Source organism: Lissotriton helveticus, chromosome 1_2 (genome assembly GCF_964261635.1).
Source record: "Lissotriton helveticus chromosome 1_2, aLisHel1.1, whole genome shotgun sequence".
Taxonomy (NCBI): Eukaryota; Metazoa; Chordata; class Amphibia; order Caudata; family Salamandridae; genus Lissotriton; species Lissotriton helveticus.
In genome coordinates, this window is record NC_136058.1 from 76,439,609 (window position 1) to 76,458,296 (window position 18,688).

Here is an 18,688-nt window from a genome sequence, read left to right on the forward strand (position 1 = left end):
GAGTAACCATGAATTGGTGTCTCTTCTCTGAGAGGCAAATGTTATGGCCCTTCCCGCAATCAACAATGTAATACCTATCAAATTCCATCCTACTCTTCTGAATATGTATTAAATAGATTGTGGTATTATTACGAGGTTTCTTTATAATTCTGTCGGACATTCCCTCTTTATTATGATGAGAGGAGTTGGCCTAACGGCTAGGGCGCTCGACCTCGGACCTGGGGAACTTGGTTCGAGTCTCGGTAACGACGCCAAAACCTCCTGTGATTCTGGGCAAATCATCTCCCCGTGCCTAAAATGAATGTGTGTCCTCATGTAACGTAACTGGTGCTATATAAAACTCTGCAAAAAATATATATATATATAACTCCACTGTACTTAGACTGATCTTTCATACCGTCATTTTTTATCTAGATCGTGACTTTTCAACTGAGCTACAGCTAGAGGAATCTAGGAAGGTCAACTTTGTGGCAAACTCAATGTCACAGGTATTGGGGAGCACTTGCAATGTCCATTTTGATATTGCTGGGTTTCCCCTGTGATTTCAAATCAATTATACTTAATATAGTTGACACTCGCTTGATTATTTTAAAAAAAAATGTATTTATTGTTTTTTTTATTGTATTGTTTGGAGTGCAGTACAGACAATTAGGTCAGTGCAGTCTGCACCCACAATTTAGTACAATAAATAGCAGGTTCTTGGCACCAAAGCCACATCTCGTCTTAATCTAATATCCGTTTAAGATCATCAATTTACGGCCCCATTTGTGATGAGCACTTGCTTGTCTGAATAGTTGCTTGGATTTTATCATTTTCATGTTTATTTATGTGGTATCTTACCTTTGCATCTCTTTCAGGGTAACTTCACAAACTAAACGGACCGTTTTGACAAGGTGAATCTCTGAAGTTGTAGAGGTATGCTGCATTGTTTTCGAACTCTATTTCCACAACGTATTTCCTATGTACTTATTACTTGAGTTGACAATAAAGCAGCTCAATGCTGTCTGTCGATTACTAGTTTGGTATTGACTGTTTTCGACCCGTTTAAATGACTCCAATGTAGGGATTACTTTAATCCTTGAACTAAAACCAGACTCTGCAACTAAAAACGTGCAAAATAAGACTCGCACTCCTTCTCACACTCTCACTCTCATGGGGGACGCTTAGGTTTCCTGGAACAAGGTAGTTTGGAAGTAGAAGTAAAAAAAGACCAACATCCCGGGATAATAGTGTTTCACAGCTATTTAGTCCATATATTTTTAAAAACCTAGTGTTTTTCATGGTAGTGTATAAGGGTGGACAATTCACCCCAAATACCGGAAGCTCCACGAAATAAATTAGCTTGCTATTTGCTTATATTAAATGATTGGACAGGCTCTCTTGAGAAAGGTTGTTGCTTTTTCTTGGCTAAAATATGTTTCAGAACAGTATTGGCAGATTTCGAGTTAATGCACCAAGCCGTCCATAACAATCACAGGCCCAAGCCCTAGGAGCATTTAATCGATCACGACGAGCCTCTTTTGAGATGCACCAATGTCCCAAGATGGTAATTTGAGGGGGCTATTTAGGTGCGAGGCGATTAGAAATGCAGTTTTACTTTTGACATGTTTCTTCTCTGGAGTGATCAAGGAAGGCCTTAGAACTGTTTGTTCTTTCAGCATTCCCAAAATATGCTCCTTCTCCGGTTTGATGACCATGCACTTGGCTTGCTGTAGCAGTCCTGTCTAGTCCATGATGATTACTCAATGAAGTAGCATTTGGAAATGCATCGTCTGTGAAATACCTACACCTCAAACAGGCGTCTCTATAAGTAGCTCTTTGAAAAATGGCATACCAAGTCGACCAAACCGCCTAAAAATGATTAAATATATGAATTACATGTCTGACTGCTTTTATTGTAAAAGTGCAGGTTTATTAAAAACCTATGTTTCCCTAGGATCCGCAGAATATTTTTGATATTTTGCAGAAATCACCTTATGACGGCACCCAAGACGACTGAATGTCTTTTTATTATCAAAACATATAATGGTCCTTATAAAATTCTATATACTTAAATGCATAATTCTTTTTTTTCTTCATTTTTGCTACAGACCTCCAACAGCCAAATCGGTTTTACTTACTGTTTTTAATAAACATTCTCTGTTTGACAAAAGTACTCTTTCCAAGCTTACTAGCCTAAAATAAATTTGTAATCTAAAATATGCACAAAATAGATGATACCATGTGGTTCATCCGAGACTGGATGAACAGCAATCATTTGAAGCTGAACCCCGATAAAACGGAGATAATGCTTACTAAAAGTAAGATGAACTATTGGTGCCCCGGATTCTGGCCTAGCGAGATGGGCTTCCCACCTCACCCAAAAAAGCTGTAAAAAGCATGGGTGTTATAATAGATGCAGAACTTTCCTTTAAGCAGCAGGTAAGAGCTGGGACTTCTTCCTGCTTCTGCCAGCTACGTCGCATAAAAAAGATTACAAAAATTCCTCCAAGTAATCATAGCTCTTGTCATGTCCAAATTAGACTATGCTTAACGCAATTAACCTTGGCCTCCCTAAAATCCTTCAGCTTATTCAAAATCAGGCTACTCGGCTGATTTACACCCTGCCCAAACGTTGCCACATCTCCCAGGTAATAATGGACCTTGACTGGCTGCCAGTTGTACAGAGATCAATGTTTCAAGCATCTTGCTTGGTTTTTAAGTCCCTGTACCTGAGCTACCATGCCTTCGTGAAGTCTAGAATTATGTAATACTGCCAAACCAGAGCTTTAAGATCTAGCAACTCTCACCTCTTGACAATACCGCCCTGGAAAAAACAAAGGATCAGCGGGCGTAGGTTTGCCGTTAGCGCCCCTCGTGTATGGAATAGCCTGCCTTTGGATCGAAGGGCTTCTATCGACCTTGCCACATTTAGGAAACTCCTGGGAACACTGCTTTTTAGACCGGCTTATTACTAATGGAGGTTGAAGTTGACTGGTTACCTGGCGCCAAGAGAACATCTGGTGGATGTGCGCTTTACAAATGGGCAGTAACATAACAATGGATACCATGAGTAGAATGACATTTCATTGGTATCTCGGTGTGCTGGTGACATTTACAATTCTTAGCTTTATAGATGATGCTGTTACCAGAACCCCTCGGTGACAATATAGCAATATATCACACAAGTATCCATTATGCATCCTCTGTATGTACACATTTAAGATGCGTATAGTGAAGGGGTTTTGGTGTTATAATTCAAATGGCGATAGTATTTGGGCACAGCTATATATCCACAGTTGTTTTGCATTAAACATTTCTGGGCGAATATGTTGATGTGTAGCTTCTGCTGCAGATTGTTTTAAGACTCTATTTTAAGTAACTATAATAAGCCCACATGTTCAAAATATTTTATAGCCCATTGTAGCAAAAGCCCTATGTTGTAGTTTTGTTTACCAGCTGTTCATTTTTTTCTGCTTTAAAGCTCAGTGTTTCCATTACAATAACTGTTTGGGTATAGTTATTCTTTTCGGAATGCGGTGATATTTAATGTGAACAAATAGTGTCGGGTTAACTTCGACATTACCTAGCATCCTGGTGTATTTTGTTTTCTTCTTTTTAATGTTTGTTTTGGGCTACGCAGCTTTTATGCCTAGCTGCAGCTCATTGCTTCTCTGTTTACCTCTGAGCACTAAATGTAGGCTCTTTTTTTATGCATTTTCTCATTATGCTTTGTTGGCAAAAATGCCTGCAATTCACGACTGAAAGAGCGTGGCCCGAGAGTTTGAAGTCTGACGTAGGGAAGACCGGAGAAAAGAATTCAAGCGGAATTAAGTGTTTTATTTTTTCTGTAAGTTTTAATATCGATTAGAATGTTAAAACTGTATGTGTTCAGGGGAGAGATCTCTGCCCAGAACAGGGTGGCCACTGGAGATTTTATTTCTAATGGCAGCAAGGATAATGATTTGCATTTCCAGGGTACTTTACATGAAACACTTCTTGGAAGCCACATTACGTGTGTATGCAACAGCAGAGAATAACTGCACATGACAACAAGAAACTGTGATGCACAAGGTCACCCGCGACTCGAGGTTTAATGAAATAATTCCCTTTCTATAAACGGGAGGGAAGCTTGACCTGCGCCTGCTCGGGCTCTAGAATGATGTACAAATACGTTTGCATCACAGGACGCACAGATTGCTGTGAAGAGGGTAGTTTTGTTGAAGACAAAGGGTTTAGAAATGTACTGCTCTTTCTGCCACAGGGCATGCGACTTGCTCCACATTTGCCTGACGAGGAGAATACAACATGTTCTCCATTATGGACAGATTAACTAATGGGACGGAAACACACAAGGAAAATGCACCTTATATAGAATTATCCTCCGTATCCCTTCTGTTTCTTGTCTTTCCTTTACGATTAAGTTTGTGTAAACAGACTTCTTTTTTAGGTCTGGGGGATCAGGGCTTTGCCTTTTATTGTAGTATAAATCATGTGCAACAACAGGACTGATAATGCGGTTTTAAAGTTCCGGTTGGTGTTTATTTCGAGCTAACACAAGGAGATGATAGATGGAGTTCTGAAACTTTTCAGACACTCGCCCCTTGTCACAGATCTGGGTTGAATCCATCATCCTTCTTTAGCTCACTTCACCACCCCAGTTCAGACACAGCCATATGCAAATCCGTCTTGACCCAGTGCCTCGTGGGAACAGTCCAGCCTGAACTGCCAAGCCATGTCTTCCCTGGACCGGACACAAGTATCCTGAGAACAGTTTCGGGGGAAAAACCCTCATCAGCAAGGCTAGCTTGAATCCAGTGGCAAATTGAGCAAGGGACCCATGTCTGGGCATACCCTGCCAACTTAGGGCGAACAAAGCTAGCCTGGCTGATGAGGGGTGTTACCCCAAAACCGGTCCCAGGATGCTTGTTTCCGGTCCAGGGAAGAGATGGCTTGGCTGTTCGGGCTGGACTGTTCCCATGAGGCTCAGGGACAAGACTGATTTGCATAGAGCTGTGTCTGAACTGGGGTGGCGAAGTGAACTAAAGAACATTGATGGATTCAACTCAGATCTGTAACTGGGGATGAGTGTCTGAAAAGTTTCCACGCTCTGTCCATCATCTCCTTGTGTTATCTTTATTTAGAGCTGACATCCTAACAAAGGGAATGCGGTGCAGTGTACTGCATTCCGGGCACACTAACCCAGCACAACAAAGTGCATCTAAGGAACACTGACCCACGACACAGTAGTATTGCGATGGCAGCACACTCCAATACTTTTTATTTTAGAACGACCAGGCCAGCATACAACCTTTCCCTTACAGCGACCGTAACCCACCAGACTGCACTATGACACCAACCCCCCACATCGTGTTGAATTAAAGGGACACTATAAATATGATATGGTGCGCTGTAAACCTGGGAGACTAGCCTTCCACACTGTACAGAATGCAGCCTTGCCAACTGGATTTGTCTACAAAGGTTTTAATCTTCCTGCTGGTCATCCCATCCATTGTGAATTTAACATAATCGGGGCAAGCTGTCCTAGATGCTGAATAGCAAGTCTTGAGAGCCAACACCCCAGTAGTGTTTTCATTTCACTCCCTCCCTGCCATTCTTACCCACACAACGTTGGCAAGTTAAACACCTACAGATTTTCTGCATGACTGGAATGGGATAACATTGAACATAGGTGAGGTAGAGACCACCGTTGTAGACTTTGCAGTTCCTTATGACCTCATTTGAACCACTATGCACCCCCAAACCCAAAAAGATTTAAACCTCTTTAAGGCTGAATGATTGCAACAAGAGGTGTTCCAAAGAAGGATCCTTTTCTCCCGGTTTAAGATGTCGTGCAGGTGACATTCAAGATGCTGTTTAAGGCATGCCTCCACCTAAAGAAGGAGATGAGCCCACCCACGCAAGGTTTAAAGTACACTATTCCTGAGTCTAGCACTCGTGTTCTACAATTCCTAGCGGTGTGACAAGTTTGCTCGGTCTTCGAGGTCCTTAACAGCAGTGACTCAGTCCCTCCTGGGATTCTGCCCGCTCCTCACTCCAAGCTCTTCTCAACTTTCTGGATGCGGTCCTGGTTTTTTCAGCACTGCATGGCAAGTGTCTTGCAGACAATCACAGCTCCAGTGTTAACTGTGGGATGTGGTCTTGATTGGAGCGCACCAAGGTACACATGCCCCGCTTATGGGTTGCTCTTGTTGGTTCCATTGTTTTTTCCTGCTAAGTCTGCAAATGACTCTCTGGCAATGAAGGGAGATGAGATAATTCTCACAACCTGATGGGGCAGCAGAACCTGCCTCATATGCTGGGTCCAAATACAGCCACAGTGTTTTTTCTCAGTTAATCCTTCTCTGGACAGTTCATCTACACGCAGCTTTGGCTGAACCTCTCCTCCAGGCAGAGTGCTTTCCACAAGGACACCACCAGCACCCCTCTCATCAAGAGTAAGCAGGATCCTCCTCAAAGTGGTTCCACAGCTCCTCTAGCAGATTGTTGCTGGCTCTGTCAGGTGACGCCCCCTCACATCTGGGAAGCTGGCAATCAGGCAGTTCCATCTAGAATCTCAGAATATTTTCCCAGCACCCTATTGGATGTTGCATACACCAGTCAGTGAAAAGTTCTGAAACAATGACGGGCAGTGTCAGTCCTTCTCTTAAATTCCATTTCCAGACAAATATTTGTATTTCATGTATGCTGTTCTGGAAGAAGAGACCGACAAAAATCACCTTGAACTGATCCCAGAACAGACACACTTTGTCTTCACATGATGGCTGCGAGAATGCAGTGGGAGAACCCCACAACATGATCACACAGCTCACACCCATCAGCCATTTGAGATTAGCACCTTTGGGGAACACAAGGGGCAGATCATGTCAAAAGTCCAAGCCTGCAGTTTGGAGCAGACCACTGTCTCCAGACATCTCAAGACCTCTATCTAATCTAATAGGAGACCTCCATGAAGGAGCAGGAAGCAGACCCAGTAAAATGTTGCGTCTTTACTGCTAAAGAGATACCTGTCTCCATCCTATCTGATGCTGCACATAAGTTTCAGGAATACTGTCACTGCACAGTGCTAGACTGACTGACTATGTCCAAACTCTCATCTCGTACAACGCGCTATTGATGGCAATCCAAGATGGATTCCACTAACACCCTATCCTCCTTCACACATCTTTGCTACTTACATGCACTTTCTAGGCATAGGAAATTTAAAACTGACCTAGCTACTTGAGATTAGGCAGAGCTTTAAAAAAAAAGTTAGTGGGCCAGTTGCCCTAGTGCATAGAACAGGGCAAAATGCTTACCTGCCCTGCTACTATTATTCAGACACTCCTGCTCCCTCTACTACCAAGTCATGTGAGCTGAAAAAGTACCAATTGTACAACTTGCTAAGTAAGGCACAGGTGGCGCACCCTTCCAGATCAGAGCTCTGCTCTGAATCGCATATTCCATTTTCTAAAGCTGTCGTCTGTGTTCCTGTATGACAGTCTTGGGAAAAGAAGCTAAAAAAACTGTAGAGACTTCCATTTGGGTAATCCAGGGCAAATTCATGCAGGGGACAACAACTGAAACCTGCTGTAAAGAGCTCTGTCACCTCCTGCTTAGGGTTCTGGGCATGCTACATAAGAACTAAATACATAATCCTTCTGTTGCGATTATTTAATTTTACTCTTACTTATTCTTACACCTACTCCTGCTTCTACAAAGTCTTACTTCGATCTACATGTACTCCTCAAATGTGTCCTAATCTTACTCGTTGAAATACCTGCTCTTTTGACTACACTTATGCCTACTCTGATTTATTCCTAATCCTTCTTACTTCTACTCTTACTCAGTCTTTGACTTACTCCTCCCTGAAGTCTTGCTCACTGCTGCTCTTACTCCTCCCACTCTCATACTCCAAGTCTTCTCTAAATTCCTGCCTTATTCTTCCTGTGCATCTTGCATCATCCTTTGCACCTGCTATCTTGTCGCTCATTTCTCGTTACTGGTTTTGCCTCATATATGTCCTACAACAACTATCCCTGACGCTATGCTGTTTTAAGACTTGTCCGTCTGGGATTGACCGGCTTTAACTTTTACTTCTCGCGGAACACGCTCCGCGGGTCCCGCATCGTCAGAGATACTTTGTTGCAGCGTCTGAAGGTTTGTGGAGGGAACGGCGAAGACAGTGACTCCCCGGGGCTGCGAGCGAGTGCGTGTGCTCCAGCAGGGACTGCAATTCCCAGGAGCGCCCGCCAGCCCTGATTGTCAACACCTGGGCCGCTCTCCCCGACCCCTCCTACCCTTCCACTGAGGATTTATAAGCATTTTTCTTTGTGACGGCGTGTGGGACGCTATGCTGTTTTAAGACTTGTCCGTCTGGGATTGACCGGCTTTAACTTTTACTTCTCGCGGAACCCGCTCCGCGGGTCCCGCATCGTCAGAGATACTTTGTTGCAGCGTCTGAAGGTTTGTGGAGGGAACGGCGAAGACAGTGACTCCCCGGGGCTGCGAGCGAGTGCGTGTGCTCCAGCAGGGACTGCAATTCCCAGGAGCGCCCGCCAGCCCTGATTGTCAACACCTGGGCCGCTCTCCCCGACCCCTCCTACCCTTCCACTGAGGATTTATAAGCATTTTTCTTTGTGACGGCGTGTGGGACGCTATGCTGTTTTAAGACTTGTCCGTCTGGGATTGACCGGCTTTAACTTTTACTTCTCGCGGAACCCGCTCCGCGGGTCCCGCATCGTCAGAGATACTTTGTTGCAGCGTCTGAAGGTTTGTGGAGGGAACGGCGAAGACAGTGACTCCCCGGGGCTGCGAGCGAGTGCGTGTGCTCCAGCAGGGACTGCAATTCCCAGGAGCGCCCGCCAGCCCTGATTGTCAACACCTGGGCCGCTCTCCCCGACCCCTCCTACACCTCCCACCTGCTGTGTGATTAATCATTATAGGTCATTAGTACGCCCGCAGCGCGGGAGAGCGCGCGGGAGAAGCCCGGGACAAGGGCGGGGCCGTCAGCGGCCGTCCGAGGCCGATCGAGGCCGGGCAGGGCTACTCCCTTTATAATTTTTTTTTTTCCGCATTTTGGTTCCTTATTTATTTTTGTTTTGTTTGTTTTTAATCGACTTTTGAGGTTATTAATTGCACTGATTTGTTTATCGTTGATTTTCATTGTGATATCGGGTATTTTATGATATTTTAGTTATTTGTAGTACACCTCATATTCCTGCTTCATTGTTCTTATATTTATATATTAATCTATTTGTTCCCACGCCTTTTAATATGCCTCTTCGCTCTGGCAAAGTCAGGCAAGTGCAGATGTCTACTTCTAATGGGGTTTTCACTGGCACCATAGACCAATTCTTCGAGCGCACTACTCGCGTTTTGGAAAACGAAATCGCCCTGGTTGAAAAACGCCTATCGTTGGACGTAGTGACTGGTAGGCGTTCCTCACTAGGACCAATCCATAATGCCCGCTCCCCGGTCTCATTAACTGTCCAGACAGAAGCTGTTTTAAATGCACAAGATGTTATTTCGACCATATCTAATCAGGACGTTGTAGTGGTAGAAGATACTGGGGACTTAGACACAGACCCTGATATTTCGCTGGAAAGTAATTCCACTAGATATTCTCCTGTGCATACGGTTAACAACTCAGTAATCCAGCCCCCTGATAACTTGCTAGGTCCTGTTATTAACCCTCACCCCAAGTCTTTGGAGAACCAGTCCATTAGTAAAACGAGTAAAAGGAAAAGAGAGGATTCTATCCATAGTGAGGGTACTCCGCATCCGAAAAGCCCAACCTCCACTCTCATTCTCCAACCCTCCTTGTCATCTAGATTTTTAGAACCCCCAGGGAGTATTAATGCTGCTGACGGTGGAAATGAAGTCAACTTATTGGGGAAAATTGAGTTCTTGATCAAATCACTCCTACTACCTATCTTTGAAAGAACAAGGCTCTTAAATGATAAAATGGACCTAATGGAAACACTAATTAGAGAAAATATGTCCATTTCAAACAATTTATTATGTCGTTCTGTCCTGGTAGGGCCACAAGTAATTCCCCCTGAGAAAGTTCAGGATGTAACTGATGGGGTTATAAGAAAACCAACTGGGTCATCAAATGCCCCATGTACTTCCAATCAAGTAATTAACTCTGGACGTACCCAGGTTCCTGTAGTAAATAGAAATAGTAAACCCTCTACTGCAAATAATTCCATTCCCGTTCCTAGCATTATACCTAAACCTCTTAAGCCTGTACCTAAAACTAATCCAGCCATTAAAAAGCCTGGAATGGCTAGCACTAAACTTAATGTGAACCTTCCTCCGGAATCACTACCCTATACTGTTATCCTTACAGGTGTGGCTCCCTTGGAAGTAGGGAAACAGGAATCTTATAACGAACTACGTAACAAAGTCAATTATTGGCTAAATAAGAACAGACCCCTACCGCACCCCACAAAGGCAGTTATACTCAATGTTAGAAGAGTAGAGTGGGTTGGATATAGTAAAAAAGATTTAGAGGGTGACTGCATTGTTATTAGTTTTAGAGAACCTTGGGTTGCTGAACTTATTTGTAGAGAGCCTAGATTTGGTCGTATTGGGGATGTTCAGACCCTATCATTACAATACTTTTACCCAAAAATTAATACTGTCCCAAATTATAATCATTTCCCTACTGGGAATGGTTCAAGAGAACGTCCCTTTCCCGATGTGTCCATCCATCCTTTGTTCCGGCCCCACCTCTCAAATCGATTTGCTCCACTAAGTTGGTTGGATGGAGTAGATTGACATGATAGTGGATTTATGGCTAATGACCAGGGACATTTAGATTTGTTAAAGGCCATTTCACCCTCAATTGTAATCAGTACACGGGAGTTAGTGGAAGATGTCATCTCCCCAGGAACTGATGTGGTGGAAATTCTGGATGACCACTTGAGCAATAATTCTCTCAATTCTCTTGTTGCCTTGACTGTAGAAGAACATAATGAGGGTTTGTGTTCTATTGTGTCTAATGTGTCGTGTGTAGGCCCAGTTGAATTAATAGATCTACCAGTTCTTTTACCGATTGAACCTCCTTGTGAGCCTGTAAACTGTTTAAAGGTACTGTCTTGGAATATTGCTGGGCTAAGGGGTAAAATGGTTGAGACTGACTGGGGGATTTTTGTAGAGCAATATGATGTCATGGTTTTTCAAGAATCTTGGTCGATGGAAGCACTTTTCCGGCTGGGCTACTTGAACTTTTATAAACCAGCTCACAAAGGCCTAAGGGGACGGCCGTCAGGGGGGCTTGTAATTTGGGTCCGCCAATCGTTAAATGTCAGGATATATGAGTTACCAACTTCGAATGATGATCTCATGGGTCTGAAATTGACTAGGACTGGAACTCGGGATTTATTCATGATCAATGTTTATGCAAGGGGAAAACCTGGGGGAAAATGCCCTGAAGTGATGAATGATCTTGAACTTTTGTTAAATGACATTGGTACTGACAAATGTGTAATGTTACTGGGTGATTTGAACTGTACAATTGAGCCCATATTGTCCATGGATGATGGTTGCTATGAGGATGCAGACCAGCTTTGGAACATCCCAAGTCTATCTCTACCACCAGTCCCTAAAGCATCAGAGGCAGTGTTACATTGGCTTGGGCTATGTCTGGAGAGGAATTTGAGGGCAGTCAATGGGAGGACCAAGTCTGACCTTGCAGGAAACCCTACCTTCGACAATGGCTATAGTAACAGCCGTATTGATTACTGCCTATTTAAAATGGAGTACTGGAATCTTTTGATAGACATGGAAGTAATTGTACGTCCCGAAAGTGACCATAACCCTTTGTCAACCACGCTAAAAATGGAATTTGGCATAGATGGAATACAAAATGTTGATATCTATACAACCGCGAATGCAGTCCTTAGTAATGATTGTCGTAGGCTTCGCTGGGATAGGATTGTGGAAGACCCTAGAGTCCTGTCTAAGATCTCCAAGGATGTCATATTGGCTACTGAAAAGTTGGAGCTAATATTGGCAAATAGGGGTATTCTTGATCAGGTAGGCCCAATTCATGAATCATTATTTACCACAATAAAAACCCATTTCATGTCTAAAAGTGGTCCTAAACATAAAACAAAAGTTAATTCGGGGGGTAAATGGTATGATGCAAGTTGTAGGAAGGCGCATAATCGCCTGATATCTGTAATTAAAACTAGGGATACTCTGGCAATTAAAGTTGCGAGGGCGGAGTACAGAAAAACCCTTAAACTTGCTAAAATTATATGGGATGATAATCGCTGGCAGGACCTTTATGAGGCCAGTCTATCAGGTAATCAATTGAAATTCTGGCAGGTGGTTAAATGGGGAGGAAGTGGTGATCAGCAAACCCCAACTAACCATGTTTCGGCGGATACGTGGGTTGAGTTTTTCTCAGCCCAGTTTTGCGGTAAGCAAGTAAATGATAATCCCAGCAAGGAGGGAATGTTGCTCCTCCCACAGTTGGTGAACTGTGGTCACGTGGTTTTTAGTGAACACGAGACGGAGATAGCGATACGATTAAGTAAAAATGGTAAAGCATCCGGAATGGACTGTGTCCCAGCAGACCTTTTTAAATATGATATGGAAAATTGGGTGCCGTATATCACTGCCCTGGCTAATGCCATTGCTTTGGGAGCAGATATACCGGTATCTTGGAGAGGGGCAGAGATTCTTCCGGTACATAAGAAAGGTGATAAGTCTAATGCGGCGAATTATCGCCCCATTAGCCTTATAGACGCACTACAAAAAGTAATGGCCAGATTGCTGTTAGGCAGAATTCAGTCATGGGCAAAGGAAGAAAATATTTTGTCCCCACTACAGGCAGGCTTTAGAGCCAACACGAGCACTATCGACCAGGTAGTCAGATTCACCATGATTTACTGGAAGACGGTGCATCTAGGAGGAGGTACATTATACGCTGCGTTCGTAGATTTAAAATCTGCGTTCGACCTGGTCCCTAGAGACAAGATGTGGTTGGCACTAAGTAAAATGGGAATGCCTCCCGATTTATTAGACTTAACGATCAGGTTACACAATCATAACTTTGCGAGAGTGAGATGGGGATCCCAAAGCCAAGTAACGGAGTCATTCCCTGTTACGAGGGGAGTTAGACAAGGGTGCGTCTTGGCACCATCCCTCTTTCTTCTTTTTATTAATCAGGTAGTGGAGTTCCTTTCGTCTGTTCCATCTGATGCCCCCGTATTGGGAGGGACTAAATTCCCACTTTTAATCTTCGCCGACGATACCCTGATTCTGGCTAAAACCCAGGTGGGGTTGCAAACTGCTATTAATAAATTCACGGAGTTTTGTAAACTAAATGATTTGGAGATTAATGTCTCAAAAACTAAGTTTATGGTATTTTCAAAATGCAAACCACGTAAGGGTTACGTTACCATGAACGAAATACCATTAGAGCAAGTATGGGTAATGACCTACCTAGGTGTGTCTATTGATTATAGATTGCGGTGGAGAGAACAGATTGAGGCTATGTGCCTCAAACTAGCTAGATTATCAGGGTGTCTTGTGAAGGAACAGCGTTGCTCCCTCACAAAAAGAGTACTTCCTGCCACGAAAATCTATAAGGCCAAAATTAGTTCGGCCGTTCTCTATGGCTCTGACCTTTGGGGTCATGTTGATCTTGTATCATTAGATAAAATCCAGAACAAATTTTTTAGAAATTTGGTAGGTCTACCGCCCTCAACCCCCGTAATCCCACTATTGCTCGATATGGGCTGCCAATCTCTTAAAAATCAAGCTCTGTTTAGAATGGTTGCTTTATGGAGAAGAATCTGGTCTACCCCAGAACTGACAATGTTTGCTAATGAGCTTCGGGAAGTTCAATTGTCTTTTGGCTCGGGATATATACCTTGGTTCAAAAGCATTAAAACCACCCTCCTTAAGATGGGTCTACCGTTACATTGGTCAGATCCAGGTAATCAATCCTTTCCCTCAAAGATTGAGTTTAAACAGTTATTCTGGTCAGTTGTTAAAACTGATATGATTTCACTTTCAGCTGGTTCTTCATTTACTGGTCTCTTCTTGCTTTATAAAGTAATTCCCCAACTTGAGATGTATTGGGATAACATCACCAAAGGCCTAGATAGAAAACTCTATCATCAATTCAGAGTAGGCACCTTACCAATTAGGGAATTTACTAATAAATGGCAGAATAGTCTGAAAATGTATTGCCCTTTTTGTGTAGATGTTGACGAAACTGAGAGCCATTTTTTATTTGAATGTCATGCCTATCGCGCACCCCGGCGGAAGTGGCTCAAACCAGTTTGTCAACGAACAAGAACACGGGTGTGTAAAGAAGCAATACACATCTTAAGAACGAATACAGCAGAGTGGGTTTCTATTGGTTTGGCAAAATATCTTGGTTGGGCTTGGGTAATACGAGCAAGGTATATCAAAGAAGCAAGCAAGTAGCGTTCATCACTAATTTTATTAGCATTTTTGTAAAACGGAAAATGACTGATTATGATCTGGGACATATTGTCTGATGCATTCGTTAGTCTTAATATTGTGTATAACGGAAACTGTTCTAGATATTGTTGGTATAATTTTCTTGTTAATAACTGCTAAAGGAAAAAATGTATTAAGTGGTTATCTGCTTATATTAAGGTTTATACCTTTGATATTTTGGCTTTTACTGTTTTGGCTTTTGACTTTGATTAATATTATTTTCTTTTTTTTGTTTCTGACAAATTTTATGTATGTATGTTGTGTCTTTTATGAAGGAAAACTTCGAAATAAAGACTATAAAACTGAAAACTGAACTGACTATCCCTGCTCCTACTCTCCTCACATTTGGCAGACTTCTGCCTACTGTACTCCTCTCCCATGTCTGTCTCTTCTCTGAATTGTCTATTGACCTGTTTCTCACCACAGGGGGATATAGGTTGCCCATCACTCGAGATCAACCTGCAGAATTAAAAGCATTGCTGTCTCTGGTGACTTGTTCTGATCATTTGTCTCTGCCTTAGTCACAAGACCCTCATCAGTACCAAAGTTTTAAGCCTGGTCTTGCCAGTCTTTCAGCACTCTGGAACTCTCTTTTGACGTATGCTTGAAACCTCTTTTTGTTGAAAAGGCACAGATAATACATTGCATTGCACCACTGTGTCATACAATTATATATCGAAGCCACACCACAGCAAGTTATAATCTTTTTTGTTTTTCATCAATACATTGCATGTTCATCACCATTCCTTGAGGACCCCCCTTTCTCCATTATCATCAGGCATGGAATTTCTCATTTGGACCCTAGGGGCGGTGCATGGGAAGCACGTGTGTTCATTCCATCTGTTCCACACCCTTCCCCATTTTTTTAGGGCAACCTCTGTTTTCGTAGATGGTCTTTTCGGCTACCATACACCAATCCATGTCCCTCTTCCACTCTTTTAGGGATGGTATCGCTTCAGCCCCCCAATTATGCGCTGTATTTCTCTTCGCAATCTTCAAGCCTAGGGTTACCCCAATCTGTTCTCCCCTCCTGAAATCCGTCACTTTCAAAACATTAATCAGGCACCACTTGGCCGATAACTGCAGCACCACCCCGTATAACCTGCTCAAACATTGTGTTATCGTGTCCCAGTGAGTTTGAATTTTAGGGCAGGCACATACTATATGGAAATAACATTCCCTCCTAGCTCCATCCTCTGCAACAGAGTGGGTCTGGTCACCTACCTATCCTTACCAATGTAGTGCAGGAGATATAAGTTCTGTGTAATATTTTGAGTTGTATTAGGCGGGAGCGGGACCTAATAGCTACCTCTCTAGAGGAAGCCAGTTCCCTTAGGCCAATCCTCTTCCTGCATGTCTGTAATATCTCCCAACTCTCCCACAATTATTTTAACATATCTAGGGCGTTGTTCACGGGTTTGTTATATGTTAGAGAGATTGCTCTTTGGATAACATGCTCCTCAAGTAGTCTATTCTCTAGGGGGATGATGATTCTGGCAGAGTTTCCCCCTGGGTATAACCGCCCGCAGGGCGTGCTGAAGTTGTAAATATCGGAACGCCTCAGTGGGAGCCAAGTTGTGATTTTTGTAGGTCTGCAAAGGGTATTATTCCCGTTCCAGAGTATGTCTCTCACCCTCTAGAGACCCAATAGGTTCCATTTGTCAAACCCTTGCCTCTTGCCCATGTCCCCCAGAAGGTCCGAATTCCACAAGGGTGTCTCTAAAGTTGTCTTGTTTTTCCATCCCTGCTTACGGAGTATAGAGTGCCACATTTAAATCGTGAATTCGGTCAGCTCCTCCAGGGAACAATTTCTTGGCGTTGTCGAGCGCATGTAAGTATCCCCCTGGCTGCAGAACCAAGCGATCCATGCGAAAGGCTGGTTCCGTCATAGGTTGATGCCCCCATTGATTAACCACTGTCAATTGTGCCACCCGCTAATACGCTTGCATATCTGGAAGTGCAATTCCACCATCGTACCATGCCAGGGTTAATCATAAGGGCAATTCTAGGGGCACCGCCATCCCACAGTAGGGTTCTGACCTCACCTTGTGCGGCTCTGAAATTGGCATCAGGTACAGGGAATGGCGTGTTCTGTAAAATATACAGAAAGCGCGGCAGAGCCATCATTTTAAAGAGGGACATCCTGCCTAGTAAGGTGAGGGGGAGTGATCCCCAGTGATGTACATCTCCCTTTAGCCGATTTTAATGGGGAGTGAAGGTTTTTAGTGGTGAATAGTTCCTGGTTGGTTATGACAAAGATTCCTAAATATTGGAATCCCTTTGTCGCCACCTGCGCCTCACAATCCTTTGGCATTCATGGTGTCGGTCCATATAAGCCGAAGACCACCGATTTGGACCAATTGATTGTGTATCCAGATTATCTCCTGACTGTGGCAAAATATTTAAAATTCTGGAAATGGAGGATTAGGGCGACGCTACACAAAGAAGAATATCGTCGTTATATAGTGATATTTTGTCCTCACAATCTGCCGTCCAACAGAGGCCACGGATCAATGGGTCACCTCGAATCCAGGCTGCCAACGGCTCAAGTACTAGTGCAAATAGCAGGGGGCAGCCTTGTCCAGTTCCTCGAAGTGGAAATATCTGCGACACTCCACCATTTACTACCACCTGTGCCAATGGAGCAGTATATAGGAGTCCAGGAACCAGGGTCCCACGCCCAGATGTTCAAGGACTGCAAATAGATATGGTCACTCATTGGTGTCGAAGAGCTACCGCATCTTCTTGGATTCTATTTGTGCGTCCCAGGATCCGATGAAGGCTCCTCATATTAAAAGCCGTGTTGCGGCCTGGCATGAACCCGGATTGATCCGGATGCACTATTCGGGAAATTATCGGGACAAGGCGGAGGGCTTGAAGTTTGGGTAGGATTTTTGCCTCTGCGTTAAGCAAGGATATGGGCCGATACAATCCACATTGGTCTGGCGGTTTCCCTTCCTTATGATTTACTACTATCGAGGCGAGCTGTTGGTCTCTGGGTAGAATGCCACACTCTCTGCTCTCTTGTACATCTGGGGGGGGGGTTAACAAAGCGATACAAAAGGGGGTGATGGACGGAGTGTTTGAGCCAAACAAACACTCACCCCCAGTCAACTGATCTGGGTTTAATCCATACCCATTCTTGAGGTCACTCAGCCACCCCAGTTCAGACATGGCCATATGCAAATCAGTCTGACCCTGTGCCTCATGGGAACAGTCCAGCCCGAACTGCCAAGCCATGTCTTCCCTGGACCGGAAACAAGCATCCTGGGACCGGTTTCGGATTCATAATCCTCATCAGCCAGGCCAGGCTATCTTGAATCCAGTGGCCAAGTGAGCAAGGGACTCGCGTGTGAGCATACCCTGCAAACTTAGGGCGAACAAAGCGATACAAAAGGGGGTGATGGACGGAGCGTTTGAGCCAATCAAACACTCACCCCCAGTCAACTGATCTGAGTTTAATCCATCACCATTCTTTAGCTCACTCAGCCACCCCAGTTCAGACATGGCCAGATGCAAATCAGTCTGACCCTGTGCCTCATGGGAACAGTCCAGCCCGAACTGCCAAGCCATGTCTTCCCTGGACCGGAAACAAGCATTCATCACCACCCCCTTTTGTACTGCTCTTGTACATTTGGAGCAGGTGAGGTACTGTATTTTCGCAAGTGATTTTTTTTTATTCTATTGGTATTCCGTTGGGACCCAGTGCCTTTCCTGACTTAAGCGCTGTTATTGCTTGTGTCACCTCCTCATCTTCAGGTCACTATCTAAGAGTTATGTGTCAGCAGGTGTGAGTGAGGTGAGGGGTCTGTCTCTAAGGAGACCTCGGGCGTCTTGTGTGGTGGTTGTCATCTCAGAAGTATAAATATGCGTGTAAACTCTTTGTGGCTTTCTTTTAATTGTAATTTCCTCTGAGGCGGAAGCCGGGGGACTAGTTTTACCGACAGAACTTGACTTCTATTATCTGCCTGGCTTTTTAAATGTAGTGTGTGCTCTCCTACTTGTACCTCGTTCGAGGTGTTGATTCACCTGGTGCTCCGCGCGCAGCCGATTAAACGCTGACGCGGCAGGAGATAGGAGGAGCCGCCATCTTGGGGGGGGACTATGAGCGCTGCGCTCTAGTTGTTGCCTGACTCCCACCCTCCTCCCGCCCTATAAAATGTCACCTAGTTCCCGTCCGCGCAGCGGGCGCGCCAAAGGCGTGCCCGTCTGCGCCAGG

The 18,688-nt window shown here is 44.1% G+C and overlaps 1 protein-coding gene across 4 annotated transcripts in view; it reads left to right on the top strand.

Annotated features, from left to right (window-relative positions):
- The window catches only part of GNG12 (G protein subunit gamma 12), a 485,600-nt gene that overhangs the window by 228,527 nt on the left and 238,385 nt on the right, over positions 1 to 18,688 (top strand). For 3 of the 4 annotated variants that reach the window (XM_078668836.1, XM_078668829.1, XM_078668832.1), the window contains exon 2: positions 858 to 915. The exons of the other annotated variant lie outside the window; for it this stretch is intronic. The gene's annotated coding sequence lies outside the window, so the exon portion shown is untranslated. The remainder of the gene's footprint in view (positions 1 to 857; positions 916 to 18,688) is intronic. 4 annotated transcript variants of the gene reach the window in all.